The sequence below is a fragment of the Dermacentor variabilis genome, chromosome 7 (assembly GCF_050947875.1).
Source record: "Dermacentor variabilis isolate Ectoservices chromosome 7, ASM5094787v1, whole genome shotgun sequence".
NCBI lineage: Eukaryota > Metazoa > Arthropoda > Arachnida > Ixodida > Ixodidae > Dermacentor > Dermacentor variabilis.
The window spans coordinates 172589395-172606917 of record NC_134574.1 but is presented as its reverse complement, the minus strand read 5'-3'; the positions used below and the strand labels follow the sequence as shown (position 1 = coordinate 172606917).

The following is a 17523-nucleotide window of genomic DNA, read 5'->3' as shown; positions in this document are numbered from 1 at the left end:
TCAAATGCTCCCTTGAGGTCTAGTGCGAGCACTAGTATTTCCTCTCCGCGGGCGATGTTAGCTATAACTTCTCTGATCAGTAAGAATGCGTCTTGACAAGATAGCCCCGTACGGAACCCTATCATGGTGTTTGGAAACCATCTTATTTCTTCAAGGTACCGCTGCAGTCTTATTTGTAGTACTCGTTCGTACAGTTTACCCAGGCAGGACGTGAGAGAAATAGGCCACAGAGCGCCTATTGAGGGGGTCTTTTTAGGTTTGGAGATAATGATAACATTAGCGTGTTTCCATTCCGAGGGCAATTGGCCTTTGAGCCAGCTCTCGCCATTGAATAGTTCTGTGATTTTAGTCAGGACTCTAGCGTCCAGGTTCCGAAGCATCGCGTTCGTGATGGCATCAGGGCCAGGAGGCGAGTTTTTGGCGGCTGCTTGAGCTGCCTCAAAGACTTCTGCATATGTGAAAGGTTCAACTTTTACCCCTTGAAGCAAGTGGCACTCAGAGCACGACGACAGCGGCGAGCACAGTTTATAAACGATCGACTCGTCGAAGGTTCCAGCGCCTCATCCCCCAAACACAACGAAGGCCGCGCGAAAGCACACGACGAACGCGGGCAAGCGCTGCGCGCCGTCTCTGCCTGCCTTCGTGCAGCGTTATCCGCGCTGTGTACAGTGAACTATGATAAAACACGGCGAGACAACGCCTCTTGTATCTTCCCGTTTACGCGCCACCGGCCCCAGATAATGCAGCAGAGCGCTGTGGCCGCCGGCAAATCCAATTATTTCGTCTGACGCCTTCCGCTAACAGTCGGCAAATTCGAAAGCAGGTCACTGCTGCGTTACATTTTCACGGCACTTTTTGCAGGGCTATGCAGCTTGGAAAAAAAAAAAAAAACCCGACCGCACGTATATATCGAAAGCCACCGAGAGAGGAAAAATGCGCCACGACAAAAAAAAAAAAAAGAAAAAGAAAACTGCAACAAACAGGAAAAGAGACAGACGCTCCCAGCGCCTGATTAGCTTCCGGTGCGATCGACTTCGCTTCGCTCGAGCAAGCTCCCGAGAGCCCGCCGGCGCGCACTATACCAATCTTATCGACAGGTGGGACTGCGCGCGTGTGGTTCGTGGAGACCAGCCTTACGCGCGCGGGGCAATCGGGGAGCGCGCAATGCGAAGACAATCAACAAAGAATCGGAAGAAATGTAGAACAAGAATGCGTTGGTAGAACCAGCTGAGCAGGCACAGGGGTGCAGTGAACAGAGACAGCCGGCATAGGTGCGGCGAGACACTTCCGACCGACGAAGCCGTCAATCCGACGGAAAAACGGCAAAAGTATTTCCTGGTGGGAGCGGGACTGCGACTACGTGCGCCGAGAGGACGTGCGTGCACACACTGCACCGAGGACCATGCGCAAGAGTGCAAAAAGCCGCGACGAATCGCCCGCGCGGGGAGGCAGAAAAATTATCAATTCGCCCGGCGATGGCGGCGTTCGCTTCCAATCGCTCGACAGCAATGGGGCGCACCATCTCCCCTTTCCCCAAGGTGGGAAGGAGGGGCAACGGCGTCCCCCTTCCCCGTCTTTCTCTCTCTCTCTCTTGAATGAATGAATGAATTTTGGGGTTTTACGAGCCAAAACCACGATTTTTATTTGTTTGTGCTCGTGTGTGAGGGGAGGGGGGGGGGGTGTATATAAGCGCAAATACGTTAACGCGTGGAACTCCCCGATGGGTCGCTCTGTATGTCCACATCTGCCAAGCTGTGGATACGAAAAATTCATAAAAATCCCGCGAACCCGGCAGAATGGGGTGGCTGGGTGCACATGGGTGCGGCAGAACAACACGCACTTTTAGACGCGGCGTCTGTCAAACACACCGGAGAAGGAAAAGAAATATATCCGGTCGGGGGACCACCTCCAAAGGGATTTCCAGTACTGAGCGCGACAAACCGAGTGGTGTACATAGGCGCAAGAACACGTGCGATTCTCGAGCGCGCGCTCGAGACGAACGCACGCAGACACGTACAGAAACAAACGGGCATCGGAGTGAAAAAAGCACTCCTGTGCTTACGTAGACATAGAGGCACACTGAGAACGAAACACACCCGTTCGGGAGAACCGTCCGGAGCTCTGCACTGGCGTCTTTCGTGGCCCACCAGCTGTGGCACGTAATGCGCGGTCACCACGCACCGCCTGTTCCTTCGTGCGCGCGCGCATTCCGGCCCGATCGGAATGCGGAGGCGGGGAAGCGAATCCGCAGTTGCTCAGCGGCAGGACAGCGTTGTGGACACTACGCTGCGAGCCACCGCGAGGCGCAAAGTCAAAAGGCGATATGCGGGCGGCCGTGTCCCAATATGTAAGCTGGACGAGTTGCTTACACGAGGAAGCGGAAATGAGAACAAAATCGAGGTAACGCACTCGGACTCCTGTCTGCGGCAAAAGGACAAAAAACGAAAGGGGCCCAGCAGCAGCAGCAACGCAGGACGAGAAACACGGGATGCGGGAAAACATTAATATCGTTTTGAGGAAGAGAAAAAAAAACACACAAATGCCATCGGACCCGGACTCGCACGCGACAAACGTACAACACGCGAGACGATTGCGAGGCGCTGTGAAACGGGTTCATCCGACTCGCCCCGGCCGACAATCAAAGCGAGTCGCCGAACAGAGCGTGACGGCGGCAAAGCCACGGTGGGGCGACACTCGCTCCACGTGCTGCTCGCGTACCACACGCTGCCGGACGGCTTGGAAATGGGAATACTACTCGGGAAGTCCCAGACAACTACACGGCCTCTCACGCCAGTGACGCTTGGCTGCAAGGACAGTGCAGGGAGCAACGAAAGGCGAGCGGTGACGCCTCCCTGCAGTTTCCGCGCCGTGACGTCGTGGATTGGCGAAGAAATTGCAGTCGCTGACCAAGTCGAGGTGAAAACGCGAGTCCTTTCGGAACCAACGTCAATGTGTGTCATTTTCACCTCGACTTAGTCAAGTGACCGCAATTTCATCATGTTACCTGACCAGACGAACTTTCGTCGACCTCTTGACTACGTCATGGACTACGTCAATAGAAGGGTCCAGTTAATCATTTATCGGTTAAGCAGTACGTGACATTCAGAAGGGGAAAAAAGCATTCAAATTTTGAAAGTTTCGACAACTTTTTTCTGCTACAAGAGCTACAAAAGGAAAAAGGAAGCCTCCAAATTTGTGACGTCACGTTCACGCACGTTCCGGCGTGACACTCTACAAACGCAAGCTTGGACACCACTTTTCGCCCGCCGTCGGTGCTTAGTGACTTTGGCGTTGCGCTGCAAGCAAGAGGTAGCGGGATCAAAGCCCGGCCACGGCGCGGCCGCATTTCGACTGCAAGAACGCCCGTCGTGCGTCGAGTGCGCCCGCTATAAATTAATTCCGAGCCGTCCTCCCCTATACGGCGTTCCTCGTATTTAGATCGTGGTTTCGACACGTAAAGCCCCAGGATTTATATTCAGTCGATCATTTTTCGCGCTAGTAAAACAATAATGTTTCTCACTTTTTTTTCTTTTTCTTTTCTCCTATTCGCCAAATTTTATTCATTTATTTCAGAATTACTAGCAGCCTTCACAGAAGGCCTAAGGCAGGAGTGGGAAGTACATAGCAAAACAGCAAACATGTATAACGGGAATAATGAATGAAATGACTGCGCAAAGATTACTCTGTCAACCCAAATAAACATGGCTGCCGCCTGAATCAACTGGCAAAACAACTAAATGACGGCATCGTTTGGTCGCTCGATCTGGCCTCGTCTCGCACAACGACGGCGAGGGTAGCGCAAACGAGGTTGCCGTCGGTGGACACGCCACGCTGCTATCGTTTAGCGACACTCCCGAAAGCAAATGTACAACATCTGCTTCGCGACAGACAGTTTCCATGGCCCCTATATGCGTTGCGGAGTTTTCAAGGGGCACGCTTGTTTTCAGTAAGCTTTGACGGAATCCCTATTCCGAAACTCGGGGGTGGAGCATCTTTCGGCGGTCAAAGGAAAGGCCGGATGCCAGGTTGAGACTTCGTTCTGGGCGGAACGTAACGCCCAGAAACAGTTTAGTTAGCAGCTTAAGAAAAAACGTTTGCAGTTTGTGACATGCATTGCGTTTGAATTTTGCTGTTACGCCTGCAGTGAATTGCTGTTGAGGTGTTGTCAGCTTAATGTAACCGCTGCTTAATTATTGCAATACATGAGAGTCCCTCTTCTGTCTGAGTGCTTAATACTCGCAACTGGCTCTGCTTCTTTCTCGAGCGCCGCGGCCGCGCCTAACTGAATCTCAACGCAATCCTAATAACAACGCGACCTCACGTACGCGTTCTACCACAGCGCGCGGCCTGCGGCTTCGGCGCCACGCGTGCAGGGAGGAGAGAAGCGAACGAGGCCCGAACCGTGCCACTGGCTCGTCCAGGCGGGACCGAGGCGCGCTACGTCGCCGTGGGTCGTCGTCAATTCCGAACCGAGCGCAGACTTCAACAGCCACACACGCATAAAAAGAGGCTCTTAACACCTGCCTGCAATGAGATGTGTTCAGTACATTTCCTTCTAGACACGGCCGTCCGCTTTAAGAGCAAGGATAATCGCCCCGACGTTCATCTCTAGCCGCCGCCGTGCACGCTCACCGACCCCTCCTGGTCGCGCAAAGGGAAACCAAGTTTCCTGGTGAAACCGAAAATAGGGGCTAATCCGCTGATAACCGTCCGGTAAATCTGTTGGCAGCCACGCGCGAGAACATGCTTTAAACTACACTGTAAACGGAAATAACTCCGAGGTGGGAGTATACTGCTTGTCCTATAGCGACCCCCCGGTTCGGAGTTTTTTTTTGCTCCGTATGATCGGAGTAGAATTTTTACTCCGCACGAGCGGAATTTTCGCGTGGAATTATGAGAGTTTTTTCTGTTTTTTCTTTATTTTTTGCTTTGCTATTGACGGAGTTTTTTCGAGGTGCAACGGGAGTATAAAAAGAGCCATCGCGTGAGTTTGCGCGAACATGTTTACATGCAGAGGCTGCTGGTCAAATTTCGAAATACGCACACGAGACCGCGTCGAATTCGACGAAACAAGTCAATGAAAGCACATATATCATGACATACATAAACATTTTAGAAACGCCCAATGCAGAAATTTGAAAGACATCACACGTACACGCGATACTCAAGAAGCAACGGTGCCAGTATATATAGCCACGATATTGTGTGCCTCGAAACCGCCTAGGGAGCAGCTGTGCTGTTTTCAGAATTACGACTCACATGCTCGTTCATACGAGATCTCTCTCTCTGAAATTAACAGAATACCTTAAGCAACACAACACTGTGAATTCAAAATAGTGAGAGAAAAAAAGTTAATGGCGTAATTTTTCAAAATTATCATGCCATTCTGTGAGTGCTGAAGCGACTTCGCACACTGCCGGCGTTCGCGGCCAAAAAGTAGTGCGTTAGTTACAGTAAGCAAGAAAAATGTAAGTGCATGTGTTGCATAGCAAAATTAAATTTTTGCGATATAGTGGTAGCGTAGCAAGAAATTATTACGTTTGAGCATGACCCGCAGCAGCCGACATAATTAACACCGAGAAATGCGCAGTCATACATTTTATACACCGCACTACTTGCTCTGCGTCCGAGCAATCTGTCTCGGTTGCGAAAAGGAGCTACATCGCTGATCTGTCGAGTGAATCCCTAAACTCGGAGCCAGCAGGCATGCGTCTAAATCAGTGTCTCGGATAGAGCGTAATGTTAATGCAATATAGGAAGCAACGACGTGACCAAAACATATATGCGCGATAACAATTCGATTCACATCGCTCAATAAGAAGCTTTATTTTCAGTACGCATACTTATGTCCTACCGTTTTTCTTCGGGCGAGGATATCCGTTCACAGATACATAAAAACACAATTCGATTCACATCGCTCAATAAGAAGCTTTATTTTCAGTACGCATACTTACGTCCTACCGTTTTTCTTCGGGCGAGGATATCCGTTCACAGATACATAAAAACAGTTGCTTGCACTCCGGTCTTTCTCACTGGCAACACAGCACCGCAACGAACTTGGGTTACGCCATTCAGGCGCGACTAGCACGGATGTCGTCGCTCGAACAGTGGCTACTGTTGCCATTGCTACGCGGTCCTTTCAAACACTACACTGGACGTTGTCAGCATGTACTCAAAAGGACATAGAAGTCGCATTTCACGTACTGAAGAACACAAGACAGGGTGACGCAGCACGAAAACACAGCCAGAACGTGAGCCGACATCACGAGCCAGTGAGCAGCTTCGAGGTATACCTAAGCCTTTTTCCGCACTTGAAAACGTGGTTCTTGCAATCATCGTTGTCAGCAAAGCGATCACAGCTAATGTACTTGATGCTGAGATACAGTGAGCTTCAGGCATGCCTATAACACTTTCTGGAAGGAAATACGGGAAACAAATTGACGAAACGCTGTCACGGAACGACACTTCACAGACGTAAACAAACCGTCAGCCATGAACACTGCCCGCTCCGCCGAACGCGCCCGGTCGCTGGAGAGGCGCACAGCCTCATGGGAAGCGCCACGTGACCAACCTGTATCGGCGGAGGGGAGTTTTTTAAAACTCCCTATCGGAGTTTCACGGGAGAACAAGATTTTTAAGCGGAGTAAACTCGCGTCATGTCGCCTTAATACTCCCGCAGCTAGCCAGCGGAGTGACACGAGGGGATGGCGCTGTTTTGCTCCCATACATCGGAGTAAATATTTGAGAGGGGAGGTTTTAGGGCACATCACCTCTTAAAAACTCCCAGGTGGGTTTATTTTCGTTTACAGTGTAGTTTCGAACTTCTCGCAATAACAAGTGCGCTCTCCATGCGAAGCTTTTCCAGCAAGCCCTAAACTACGCTGCTTCTATGAACGATAAAAGAGGGATATAAAATTCGTGCTCTAATCGTAACCGAGGTCCGGATGTAAATTTCACGTTTTAATGCATCCTCGGCTTTTTCATAAGCTAAACGCGCTCATTTTCTCGAAAACTATATAATACTCCTATAGACCTACGGTTATCCACGCGGCGAATTCGGGCTTCGCAACCAATGAGGAAGAAGTCTAGCATACTATTCATCGGCTTCTCCGGAGTCTTTCCAGGATGAATGTGTTGTTGGGACCATATAAGTAGATGCACTACACTTCAATCTCGGCGTGTTCCTTGTCCCAAATCACACGAAAAATTAAGAACAGGAACGTCAAAGTTGGTGGCTTACTGTATTAACAATGTAGCAGCAGCACACGATCAAACATCCATCCTCCGTCATGTAAGTATAGCGTCACGCAAGCCAAGGTGGTGTTTACGACGGCGATGATGACGTATACGCATTGATTTAAACGAGGTGCTAGCTTTTGCCATCAAGCTCTCTTTAAGAGTTCTTTATGGGCTAAACTACCTTACTCCGCAGAAAGTTCAGCTCAATCAATCGGTCAATTTAATTTCCCTTTCAAAGAGCACATTTTCCCTCTCTCTGTGGCACGAGCGTTCCAGTGGATTCATAACTGTCTGTCGCGGGCGCTCCCCGTAAATCACTGCTTCAAGCGACGCCCAATGCACAGGCAACGAAGAGCAAAGCCACGGGAGGTTGCACAATTTCGTCCGCCCCGGCGAAACGACCCACCGTGGATCGGGAACTCGATCGCACGAAGACAGGCATATAGCTACGCGGGTGATCGCAACCACACGCCGAGCAAAGGAGAGGCGTGAAAGCTACGCGCCGAGGCAAAGACCAGCTTACACCACACGCAGGCAGCTTCGCCGCATCGAATGAAAGCCCGCGGCCGTTTTCACACACGGAAAAGGCCCGCCGGGCGCGTAATGAAACGTCGCTCGCAATCGCATCTACCAATTATCATATCGGCGCGCGCACCGGCAGCTCTCCAGAAGGAGGACGGCGGGGGGGGGGGGGGGGGGGAGTGGCAATCATCGGCGGCTTTAACCCATAAACGAGCACCGCCGCCGATCGATCGAGAGCAGCCCACACAACACGCGCGATGCCTCGCAAAGAAATCACCGCTACGCCGCTAAGCCGCACGAAAGCTGCAGGCAGTGCAGGACGGAGACGAAGGGCGACGCGCACATCGCCGTCGCTCAATCCAGCGACGCCTCTGAACAGTCCGATCACGTCGAGAAGCGAGATAGCCAGGAAGACACGGCGGCGGCGCCTGCAGCTCGGCGGACCCACGCACGTGATCGACAGCGTGTAGCGTACGCCTGTGCACAGCGAGCCGCGCTGCACAGCACGTTCAGAGGACGCTGCATGCAGTGCACGGGTGTGCACAGAGGGAACGTGTTGAAGAGCTACGCGAACGATCGAAAGCGCGTCTTTTAAGTGGAACGCGTTATCATCGAAAACGATCGTGCGAAGATTTCAGTATGTATTACTTGTAAAAGCAAGGCTTGCTATGCACCACGCATTATTTGAGTCGCAATTCAAATATTGCATTGGTATGGGGCAGAACAACGCAGACAAACATCACGAAGCTCTCAGTTACTTAGAAGAACGCGCTTAAGAGCGATTGCTGCCGTGCCTTACAAAACACGTTCGGAGCCACTGTTCGCCACCCATCGCGTTATGCGCTTATCCAACATGTACCGTTACAATCTTTTACAACTGCGCAAATCACAGATTGAAAACGGCATATTATTTTTATCCCAAGTTGCTAACCTCTACATTAACATTCACTACTACCCTGCACGACACCGTGAATTCTCTGTCTCACCCACGTACGAACTACGGCTTTCAAACGCTAAATTATACTTCGTCCTCTTTACTGAACAGGTTTGACTTATCCTGGCATAGCCGAGCGAAGCCACTGCCAATTTTTTCTTACTTTCTTTATTTCAGAAGCATGGCCTACCAAGCACCAGGGGTGGCGCTCGTGGCGCAATTCCAGTTTGCCCGAGGGGTGTGCCAGCTGACGTGAAGCCATGGCTGCTTCCGACACGCATGCTCAACGAACGAGACACACGCGCGCGGCAACCACGCAGAGGCGTCAAATTAAGCCAATAAAGCAACGGCATCGAGACGCCCGCATCGACAGTGCCTCCGCAGAGGCGTCTGTGCGTACATATGCGCGGCCCGTGTTCTACACACCGACGACGCCCGCGCGAGCCACACCTGTGCGGTGCACAGACGACATGACGCCGCGACAGCCGTCGTGACGCCCGCCCACGGCAATGAGCGTGGCCGCGCATAAGCGCGAGTGCACACGTTCGAGGTGCCGTGCGCACTAGACGGCGCGATGGATTTCCATCGCGGCGGTCCATCATCAACGAGTGGAGAGGGGGGCGCAGAAAATGATCGCGCGCACACCGAGCGGACCCACTCACATCGGGGCCTCCCCAGATCCTTCGATGGTAATGCTCGCGCGACACTGCGTGCACGCGCGTGGCAAGCGACAAATTTTGGAGCAAGCATGCATACGCCGATTGTGGGCCTGCTATTGCCCAAATATGGCGTCCGCGATCACGTCTTTGCAAACTATCTATAACAAACCGACGATAAAGTGATGAGGGAATCCGACACCAATATAGGCGAAGCCGCGGATTGATACGCGCTCACAGCCACGCGGCTCGAAGGGTTAACGCGCGCATGTAGGCCAAGGACACGTCGCATACTGGCGGGCGGCAGCTGCAGCCCACACGCGTGTCTATTGAAGGCACCGCCCAGCAGAGTGTATTTTTAGCAACCAATCGAGATACTCGCGCCCGAAGATGAGTAATTGATTGGCCTTCCGCACCACTCGCGCGACCGTAATACGGCAGCTCATTAACGCAGCACGCATGCACGACAGCGCAACGCGTCAGCTCCTCGCAAGCTGCCGATCGGGGTACGGCGATCGCACGAGAATCGCGCCAATAATAATTTATTACCTGTACTACTTTCACACGGCTGAATGCCGAACGAGACCGTCAATAGATTACGCGCAGATGCGCCGGCGAGAAAGGCACCTCGTTCGAGATGTGTGAAGCCGGTAGAGGGCGATCGAAAGTTCGCTGGCCGGCAGAAATAAAAGCAGCACTGGACCGAGAGAGAGAGAGAGTCCTACACAAACACGGCCGCCTGCCTAGGCTCCAAGATGGTCAACTATTACCATTCGGCTCGTCGATCCTCTCCGTTCAATAGAGTGGATAAGTATATAGGTGGGGAACACAATGAAGGACACGGAGTTGTTGAAAAGCTAAATGGATCTAAAGAGGGCGTCATCCACTGTGCCGACTTTACGCCACCTGCTCGAGCAAACTCCCATGTGGTTGGAATGTGTCTTTACGTAAGTGCACTCCACAAAGAAATTGGAACCTAAAGCTGTCTTCTTCGCGACAAAAGGAAAGTGTGGGGTGCAGGCTGTTTCGTGTAACCAAGAAGTTTATATAATGGCAACGGTCAGCATTGTTATAAATAAGCAAAAGTGCAAAGAACGAACAAATAACAAGCAAGATCACAAAAGGAGTGCATCGAATCCGAGTTCTGACTGTTCTCCGAGGCCAGCGCCCTACAGAAAAAATCTGGTAACTTTTCACAACGTGACCCGTCACGGTGGCTTAGCGGCTATGGTGTTGCGCTGCCAAGCACGAGGTCGCGGGATCAAATCCCGGCCAAGGCGGCCGTATTCGATGGGGGTGAAATGCAAAAACACCAGTGTCCGCGCATTTGGGGCATGTTAAAGATCCCCTGGTGGTCAAAATGAATCCGGAGTCCTCGAGTAGTTATGGCGTGCCTAATAATCTAATCGTAGTTTTGGCACGTAACACCCCAGAACTCAACTTTTGAAAACCACGTGCAGTGCGCGCACAGCATGCTGTAAGCTTATTTAAGAGGTTAAAAAAGTAAACAAGAAATAAAAACATCGCCGCTCACGCACTCCGTACATATGGTTCACCAGCGAAGCTTAAGCGTGCGGTTCCGGTGTTTATCACTGGCTTAATCCCGACAGTTCTTTAAACGACGGCTTGGTAAGCTGCCGAATCTTCGGTACGCAGTTGCTGCTTGCGCTCGGTTGCGCGAGCCTCTTGCGCTCCGGCTGCAGCATCGGCTAGGCGAAGACGAGCTCGCTCCCGTTTCTGCTCGCGGCGTCGCGGATGGAAAGCTGCCTGCTCCTCAGGAGTACGTGTGGCCTACGCATTTTGGAGCCTGCGAGCAACTGCTGCGCGCGCGCTCGGGTGCGATGGAGAGCAACGACGTCACTAATGGCGCACCTAATCGAGCGCCTTTCTTTCTCTTTTTTTTTCGCACGCGCGCATGTGGTTGCGCCGGAGGAGTTCTCGGCGTACAGGCGACAGACGAACGGACGAATCGGGCAGCCACATACAGCTTCGCTGTAAGATCGCGAAAGCTTGAACTTCGCCAGTGCGCATTGCCATTGGAACCATTTCTCTGGTGCGCTGAAGTTGCTTGTGTAGCAGTTTCTAAATGCAGCGTGGGTATACAGCACCCATCACACTTAATCCGAACACGCCTTGAGCGCATTTTCAATCCTCCTGCCCACGATGCTGGATATTTCTCGTTAGCGTGCCTTGAAACTGCCAGTTTAATGCGTCTTCCTTGTAGGGCCTTACATGTTTGCTCCTGACAGCCATGCGCGTGTTAGATTTGGTATGACCGGGTTAAGTGTGACGGCGACTGTACAGGAACGGTGCACGAGCGCATGTAAACGCGCCGGAATAAGAAAAAAAATTTGGCTGATTCAACGTGAACGTTGGAGCTTATGTGAAGCGAAGCCTTAGTGAAGTGGTAAGCGCAACTAAGGGTGGTGCGTAAAATTGTCCACTATCATCCTACTGAACGCATAATTCACCCGCCGTGGTTGCTCAGTGGCTATGGTGTTAGGCTGCTGAGCACGAGGTCGCGCGATCGAATCCCGGCCACGGCGGCCGTATTTCGATGGGGCTGAAATGCGAAAACACCCGTGTACTTACTTAGATTTAGGTGCACGTTAAAGAACCCCAGGTGGTCGAAATTTCCGGAGTCCTCCACTAGCGTACCTCATAATCAGTAAGTGGTTTTTGGTACGCAAAACCCTACAATTTTATTTAACGCTAGTTACATGCAATGCTTACGTCTGTCCACCACGAAAGTACCAGCAGCATTGTCGTGCAGTGTTTATGTTCACGCACAACACCGCTCACACGCCGTGCCGCAATGCAGAGTCCGAATCAGGCGGACGCCTCTCCCGGCGAATAATGGCGCTGGCAGCCGTGTGTACATTTAAGGATTCTGTGCACCTGTTGTGACACAGCCATGGTGCATACACGCACGGAATATCTAAGTAAAATTCAGGTAAACCAAGGAATCCGTTGAATGTAATGCGCTATTGCATTAACTGTTGGCTGTGCTTTGAGATACCCGTGAGCCGACATACGTTCAGGTTTTATGAAGGAATCTTTTATTTATGGTTACACAGAATGGAAGGCACGCTCACTGGTACTGCTTTGTCCGCCAGCGTATAGAAGTTAGGAAAGCCCGTTTGCGAATACCTTCATTGATCACGCATACAATTAACCTTCGTATATACTGCCTGCTTTACTTTAACGTTAACAAAACCTTGAAAAATCGCCTGTGGTATACAGCCCAAATGTACTGTTTCAGCTGGATTACCCAAAGAGGCAGACATTGCTTACACTGAAAATCAAAGTGATAATGACTAATTAACAATATTTCACTTATCAACGTTTTAACTAATTACTCTAGTGTACACATTGCAATACACGAATTGCAGCCATGATGACATAAGGCATATTCACTAAGAACGAATTTTGAAGCTAGCACCAACCTTGACATAAGGGCAGTCAAACTTGCGGTAAAACATGCATTGTACCCCTTTTTTTATAACAAAATGCCTTTACTTCCTACAACACCTATTCATCTATTCAACTGACGTCGTGCGCACAATTCATTCAAAGTGGGTATTACTTTCGAAGTCACCGGCTAAAACTCCTAGTTTGCAATATGTACCTAAAGTAATTAGTTGAGAAGTTAATTTGAGAAAATATGTTAATTCATGAAGTATTCATTATGATTTCTCAAAAAAAGTAATGTTTGCCTCTGATGTATAATCTAGCTCAATATATAGAATTGTGCAGGATGCCACGGGAGATTTTTTTTTAAATTCTGTTAGCGACAAAAAATAATAATAAAGAACTTCACCTCGAAATACGTCCACGTATACAATCCGCCGATCGACCCGGCGGTATGCCCACGCCAAAGCCGGTCACAGGAAGTTTCGCTTTAAAACTGCTACGGCACACGTCGCGTGGCAGCTCCTCCGTTCCATCCCACAGGAGCACGAAAATCCTCGTTGCCTTTTTTTTATTTTGGTCCGTCGTCCTACGTCATACAAGCACCTCAACGAAAGCGCAACGTGAGCTTTCTTGTCCGTTATCGTTTTCTCGTTTATTTCGTTGTTGTCGCAACATCAGCACTCAAATTCCGCCGTCAGAGCAAGATATCGAATCCCGATGCCACCTAGGTTGCAAATATTTTGGTCTGTCATTTTGGTCACCATACGGGCAAGCCATCTGACCGCAAGACAGCGCCAAGAGCTGTCTTCGTCTTTACCACTTGGACAAGAAACACCAAAGCCTTCGCTCAAAAGGAAAGAGAAACAAAATCGAAATAAACATCAGCACGAAACAAGAAACATAGAATACACAAAGGAAAAAGAATGCAGTTGAGATATCATCAGCGAATACGTGGCGTCGCATACTTGGAACGAGCGCAAAAAGTTAAACGGGGCGCTCTTCTCCAGCTTGTGCGCAACACCACCTGACAACAACGGGGTGTTTATACTTCGTCCCACAAGTCGTTCGCAGCACTGCGGGTGCTGCAGGACCCAACGGGAAGTGCCGTTCAACCGCGCCCCGTCGTCTGCTGGGCGGTTTCTGAATTCGGGGCATACGACGAGCGTGCGCAAAGGTCCTTACATGTCGCGCATCCCTGCAACGCATTACGTAGCAAGCAAAAAACAAAAACCTCTAATTCCCCCCCCCCCCGTCTTAAGAGGAAGCTTTAGATCGGGCCCAACTACGACGCCGCATATTGAAATACTCGTAAAACGCAAGCACACTTTGTTCAGGTAACCCCAGGCTGGACCAATTTTAATGAAATTTGTTGCGTTTGAGAGAGAAAGATAAAACTCTAATGACTGTTGGAAGCGTTATTTCGATTTAGGGCCCGAATTTTGTTAAGATTTTCCAAAATCCGCAAGTTTGGAAAAGAAATAGAAGCACGAAGTTTACAAATTACTAGCTCTGCATCAAGAACATATATCTTGGTTCTGTAAACGGCACCCATTGGATCATTGAAAGCGGACAAATTCGATGTGTCATTTTACATGAATTTGTTACATTGTTTACAGGGGTTCTGCAGAAGCTGTATTTCCACATTACTAAATTTTTCGATATTCATGTGTAACATATAAATTTTGTGCGCTTCAGATGTACTATTAGAGGCAATTCACAGAATTGTATTATCATTTTTCGTTGTTGAGTTACAGAGTTGTCAACTTGATAGTTTCGTTTTTTGAACATTTTTGATATTATATAATTTTTATTAAAGATTGACGAAATAAATCAAAAATTCGAAAGCAACAGTCACTAGATTTTAAGGTTTTCCTTTAAATGCAACAAACCTCCTCAAATTTGGCGCAGTGGTTGCCGAGAAAAACGAATTCTCCTTTTACAGGTATTTAGATAGGTGCACCCGAGCTAAAGCTTCCTCTAATCAGACAGTTACGCCCGGCACTGTCTGATTTCGGCAGCGCTGTATATGAGATGGAGCATAGGTATCGCGCAGCCAGAAGTCAGGTAGGCGACGTACGTAAACCGCCAGACGACGCAAGAAGGTGTACAAAAGAACGCAAGCAGGGCGTGGGCACACTTGGGTACGCAAAAACGCTTGGACTCGCAATTTCCAAAACTGGCTAATAGCCACACGCACGAGGAAGGCGCCACAGGGCGCACCGGTTGCTCTTGAATAGGGCGCATGCTTTTCACGCGCATGCGCACCAGCGCGCGCGGAGGCACGAGGCGCCGCCGCGCGAGTGGAAGTCACGACCCGCGGTGCACTGTTCGAAGGTCGCCGGGGGTCGGGAAAGGGCGACGGTGCTTTTTCTTGTTTCTTTTTCTCGGGCGTGAGCGCGAATATATAACGCACGCAGCAATAGATGCATCGCGCCACGCACACGGCCAATGAAACGAAGCTACTATGCATATAGACACACACCGCACACAGATACACATTGAGCTTCACACATATGCACTACAGAAAGAACGCAGCGAAACGGCGCGTATGTTGCTGGCGAACTTCGTGCGTGTTAGCACCCTTCAAAAAAAAAAAAAAAAAAAAAAGGAGAGAAAAGAAAGGAAGAAACAAAGGGCAGCGGACGCTGTATCCATCGTGCGCGTCTTCCGCGAGTCTCGACTTCCGGGTACCCCTAATAGAATTCCAATGCGAAGAAACGCCCGATTAGCCGTCGCTCTTTTTCGACCATCCATTCTTGTTTGCTGCACAATTTGGGCGCCAGGATTGTGCACGACTCTGCCGCGCTCCACGCCACCTCGGTGCGTGCGGCCACTATTACATCCTGCACTGGGGCAGTCGGCCACGATGATGCGCACCGCCGATTTCGTTCGGCCCGAATGCAGTGGCGGCCTCTCGCGAGCACGCACGTCGCGGGCTGCGGTCGGGCCCGACTCCGCGCTCGGCTCAAACCGCGCCCGAGCTACCGCACTCGCTCGGATATAGTACGCGGGTCGACCGATCCCTGCCGCACGAAACGACGAACGCGCACTTCGGGACGAGGCCTGCACATCTCGGAGGCTACGCTTGAAGCGCAAAGATTTATACAAAATTTGCTAGAAGGAAAACTGGTACGGGTAGAGGGTGCCTCAATGCGCACCTCCTCCCCCGCTCACGGAACGGCGGCCGGGCGATGAGGGCGTCGAGACAGCAATGATGTAAAATGGTATCGCAGCTCAGCCAGCGTGGGAATGATAGGCAGTTGACGGATTTGGCTAAACTGCGTCCTTGGAGCTTAAACCGACTTTCTGACTTTGCATATTTACTCTTTTCAGGCGAAAATTGTGTTACAATTATTACGATTCGCAATGATTACGTTCGTGCGCAGAAATTCATTGACCTGACGCATCCTAAAAGAAAGGACTCTTATTGCCTGAAAACTTACGACGGTAAACATATAGCCAGTAAAACGATTGAAGCCACAAGCATGAAGAATAGACAATCGATGTACTAAGAGTATCATTCCCGCGGTAGCCGTAAGATCGCCAGACATCGCCCCTGGTAAATCTTGTAGGAAGCTCGATGCCTCGAACAGATTCGAGGACACAGCTCGCCGAGCCATGGGTACGCACGGTTCAAGCATTCTAGGCTTAGCTTGCCAGGACAGCCAGGATAGCCACGCAGTTCCGAGTGAGCCCCGACACAAGGGCGCACGTGCGGACTAGGCGCGACGTGCCAGCCGGTTCACGGCCGCGCGCGGGCTGCCATCGTGCGCGCAGACGCCGACAATGACCGGAATCGCCGCGATAAGGGCGCCTGTCGGACGCGGCAAAAAAAAAAGAGGGGGGGGAGGCACGACGCGCGTCGTTAACAGCACACCGAGAGCAGCGCCAAAGCCGGCCGCTTGCACCCACCGCCTGCTTCTGCAACATGTACAAGGATCGTTCGCGCGTGTTTCGCGGACGCCCCCTGTCGTGAACGCGCGTGCGCTGAGCGGCATTCTGTGCAGACGTTTACGGCGATCGTCGTGACGAACGCGACACACAACCTCGGGCGAGCATGCGCGCCTCGGCCGCGAAGCGCAGCGTGCCGAATGCGCCACTCCTGGTCCCGAAGGCGTAGTATACTGAGAAGGGACTGCGAGACTCGTTACTGTCGTGTTCGCAGTAATTCAGTTCAGGTAATCAAAGATGGCGGAGGTGTCGCTTCCAGCTGGGTCTGGCACTAGCACCGCCCGAGCGTTCCCTTCGTTCCGTGTCACGAACATGCATCGCACATCAGTCGCTCGTATAAACAACACGAGCGCAGAATACACCAGCCACACGGTCGCTCTGCGCACTATCGGCAAACATTAAACGGAACGTTTATGTCAACGCTAGTTGCGCTACGTGCACATCTACATAGAGTGGAGGGGGGTCACCGGGTCAGCAGACTGCACCGGCACCTTGCGCGGACATGTGCACCTTAAGATACGAACAAATTAAACTTACAATAAGACCGTGCCGAAATAATCACGGGAATGAACACAGTTTTCTTTTCCTGCGATCCATTGGAAAGCGGAATTTCTTACCATTGGATGTTCTTAAAGCTGATAACTCTGTAGCTGCACTGAAATGCCAATTTTTATAATTCTCAATGTTTTCATGTTGCTGACCTTGCATGTCGTTTGCTACTGACTTCTCCGTTCGAGTCACTTGCAATCTTCTTATGTGATGCACAAACCCCTCCTGCTTCACCCAATTCATGCCCTGCAGTACTTT

The 17523-nt window shown here is 50.8% G+C and overlaps 1 protein-coding gene and 1 long non-coding RNA gene across 4 annotated transcripts in view; one reads left to right on the top strand and one right to left on the bottom strand.

The window, feature by feature from the left end:
- The window catches only part of LOC142588497 (uncharacterized), a 41020-nt gene extending 31884 nt beyond the window's left edge, over positions 1 to 9136 (top strand). For both annotated transcript variants that reach the window (XR_012829721.1, XR_012829720.1), the window contains exon 3: positions 8873 to 9136. This is a non-coding gene — a long non-coding RNA (uncharacterized LOC142588497). The remainder of the gene's footprint in view (positions 1 to 8872) is intronic.
- Positions 1 to 17523, bottom strand: part of klar (klarsicht) — a 684286-nt gene that overhangs the window by 537071 nt on the left and 129692 nt on the right. The gene's annotated exons all lie outside the window — the stretch shown is intronic.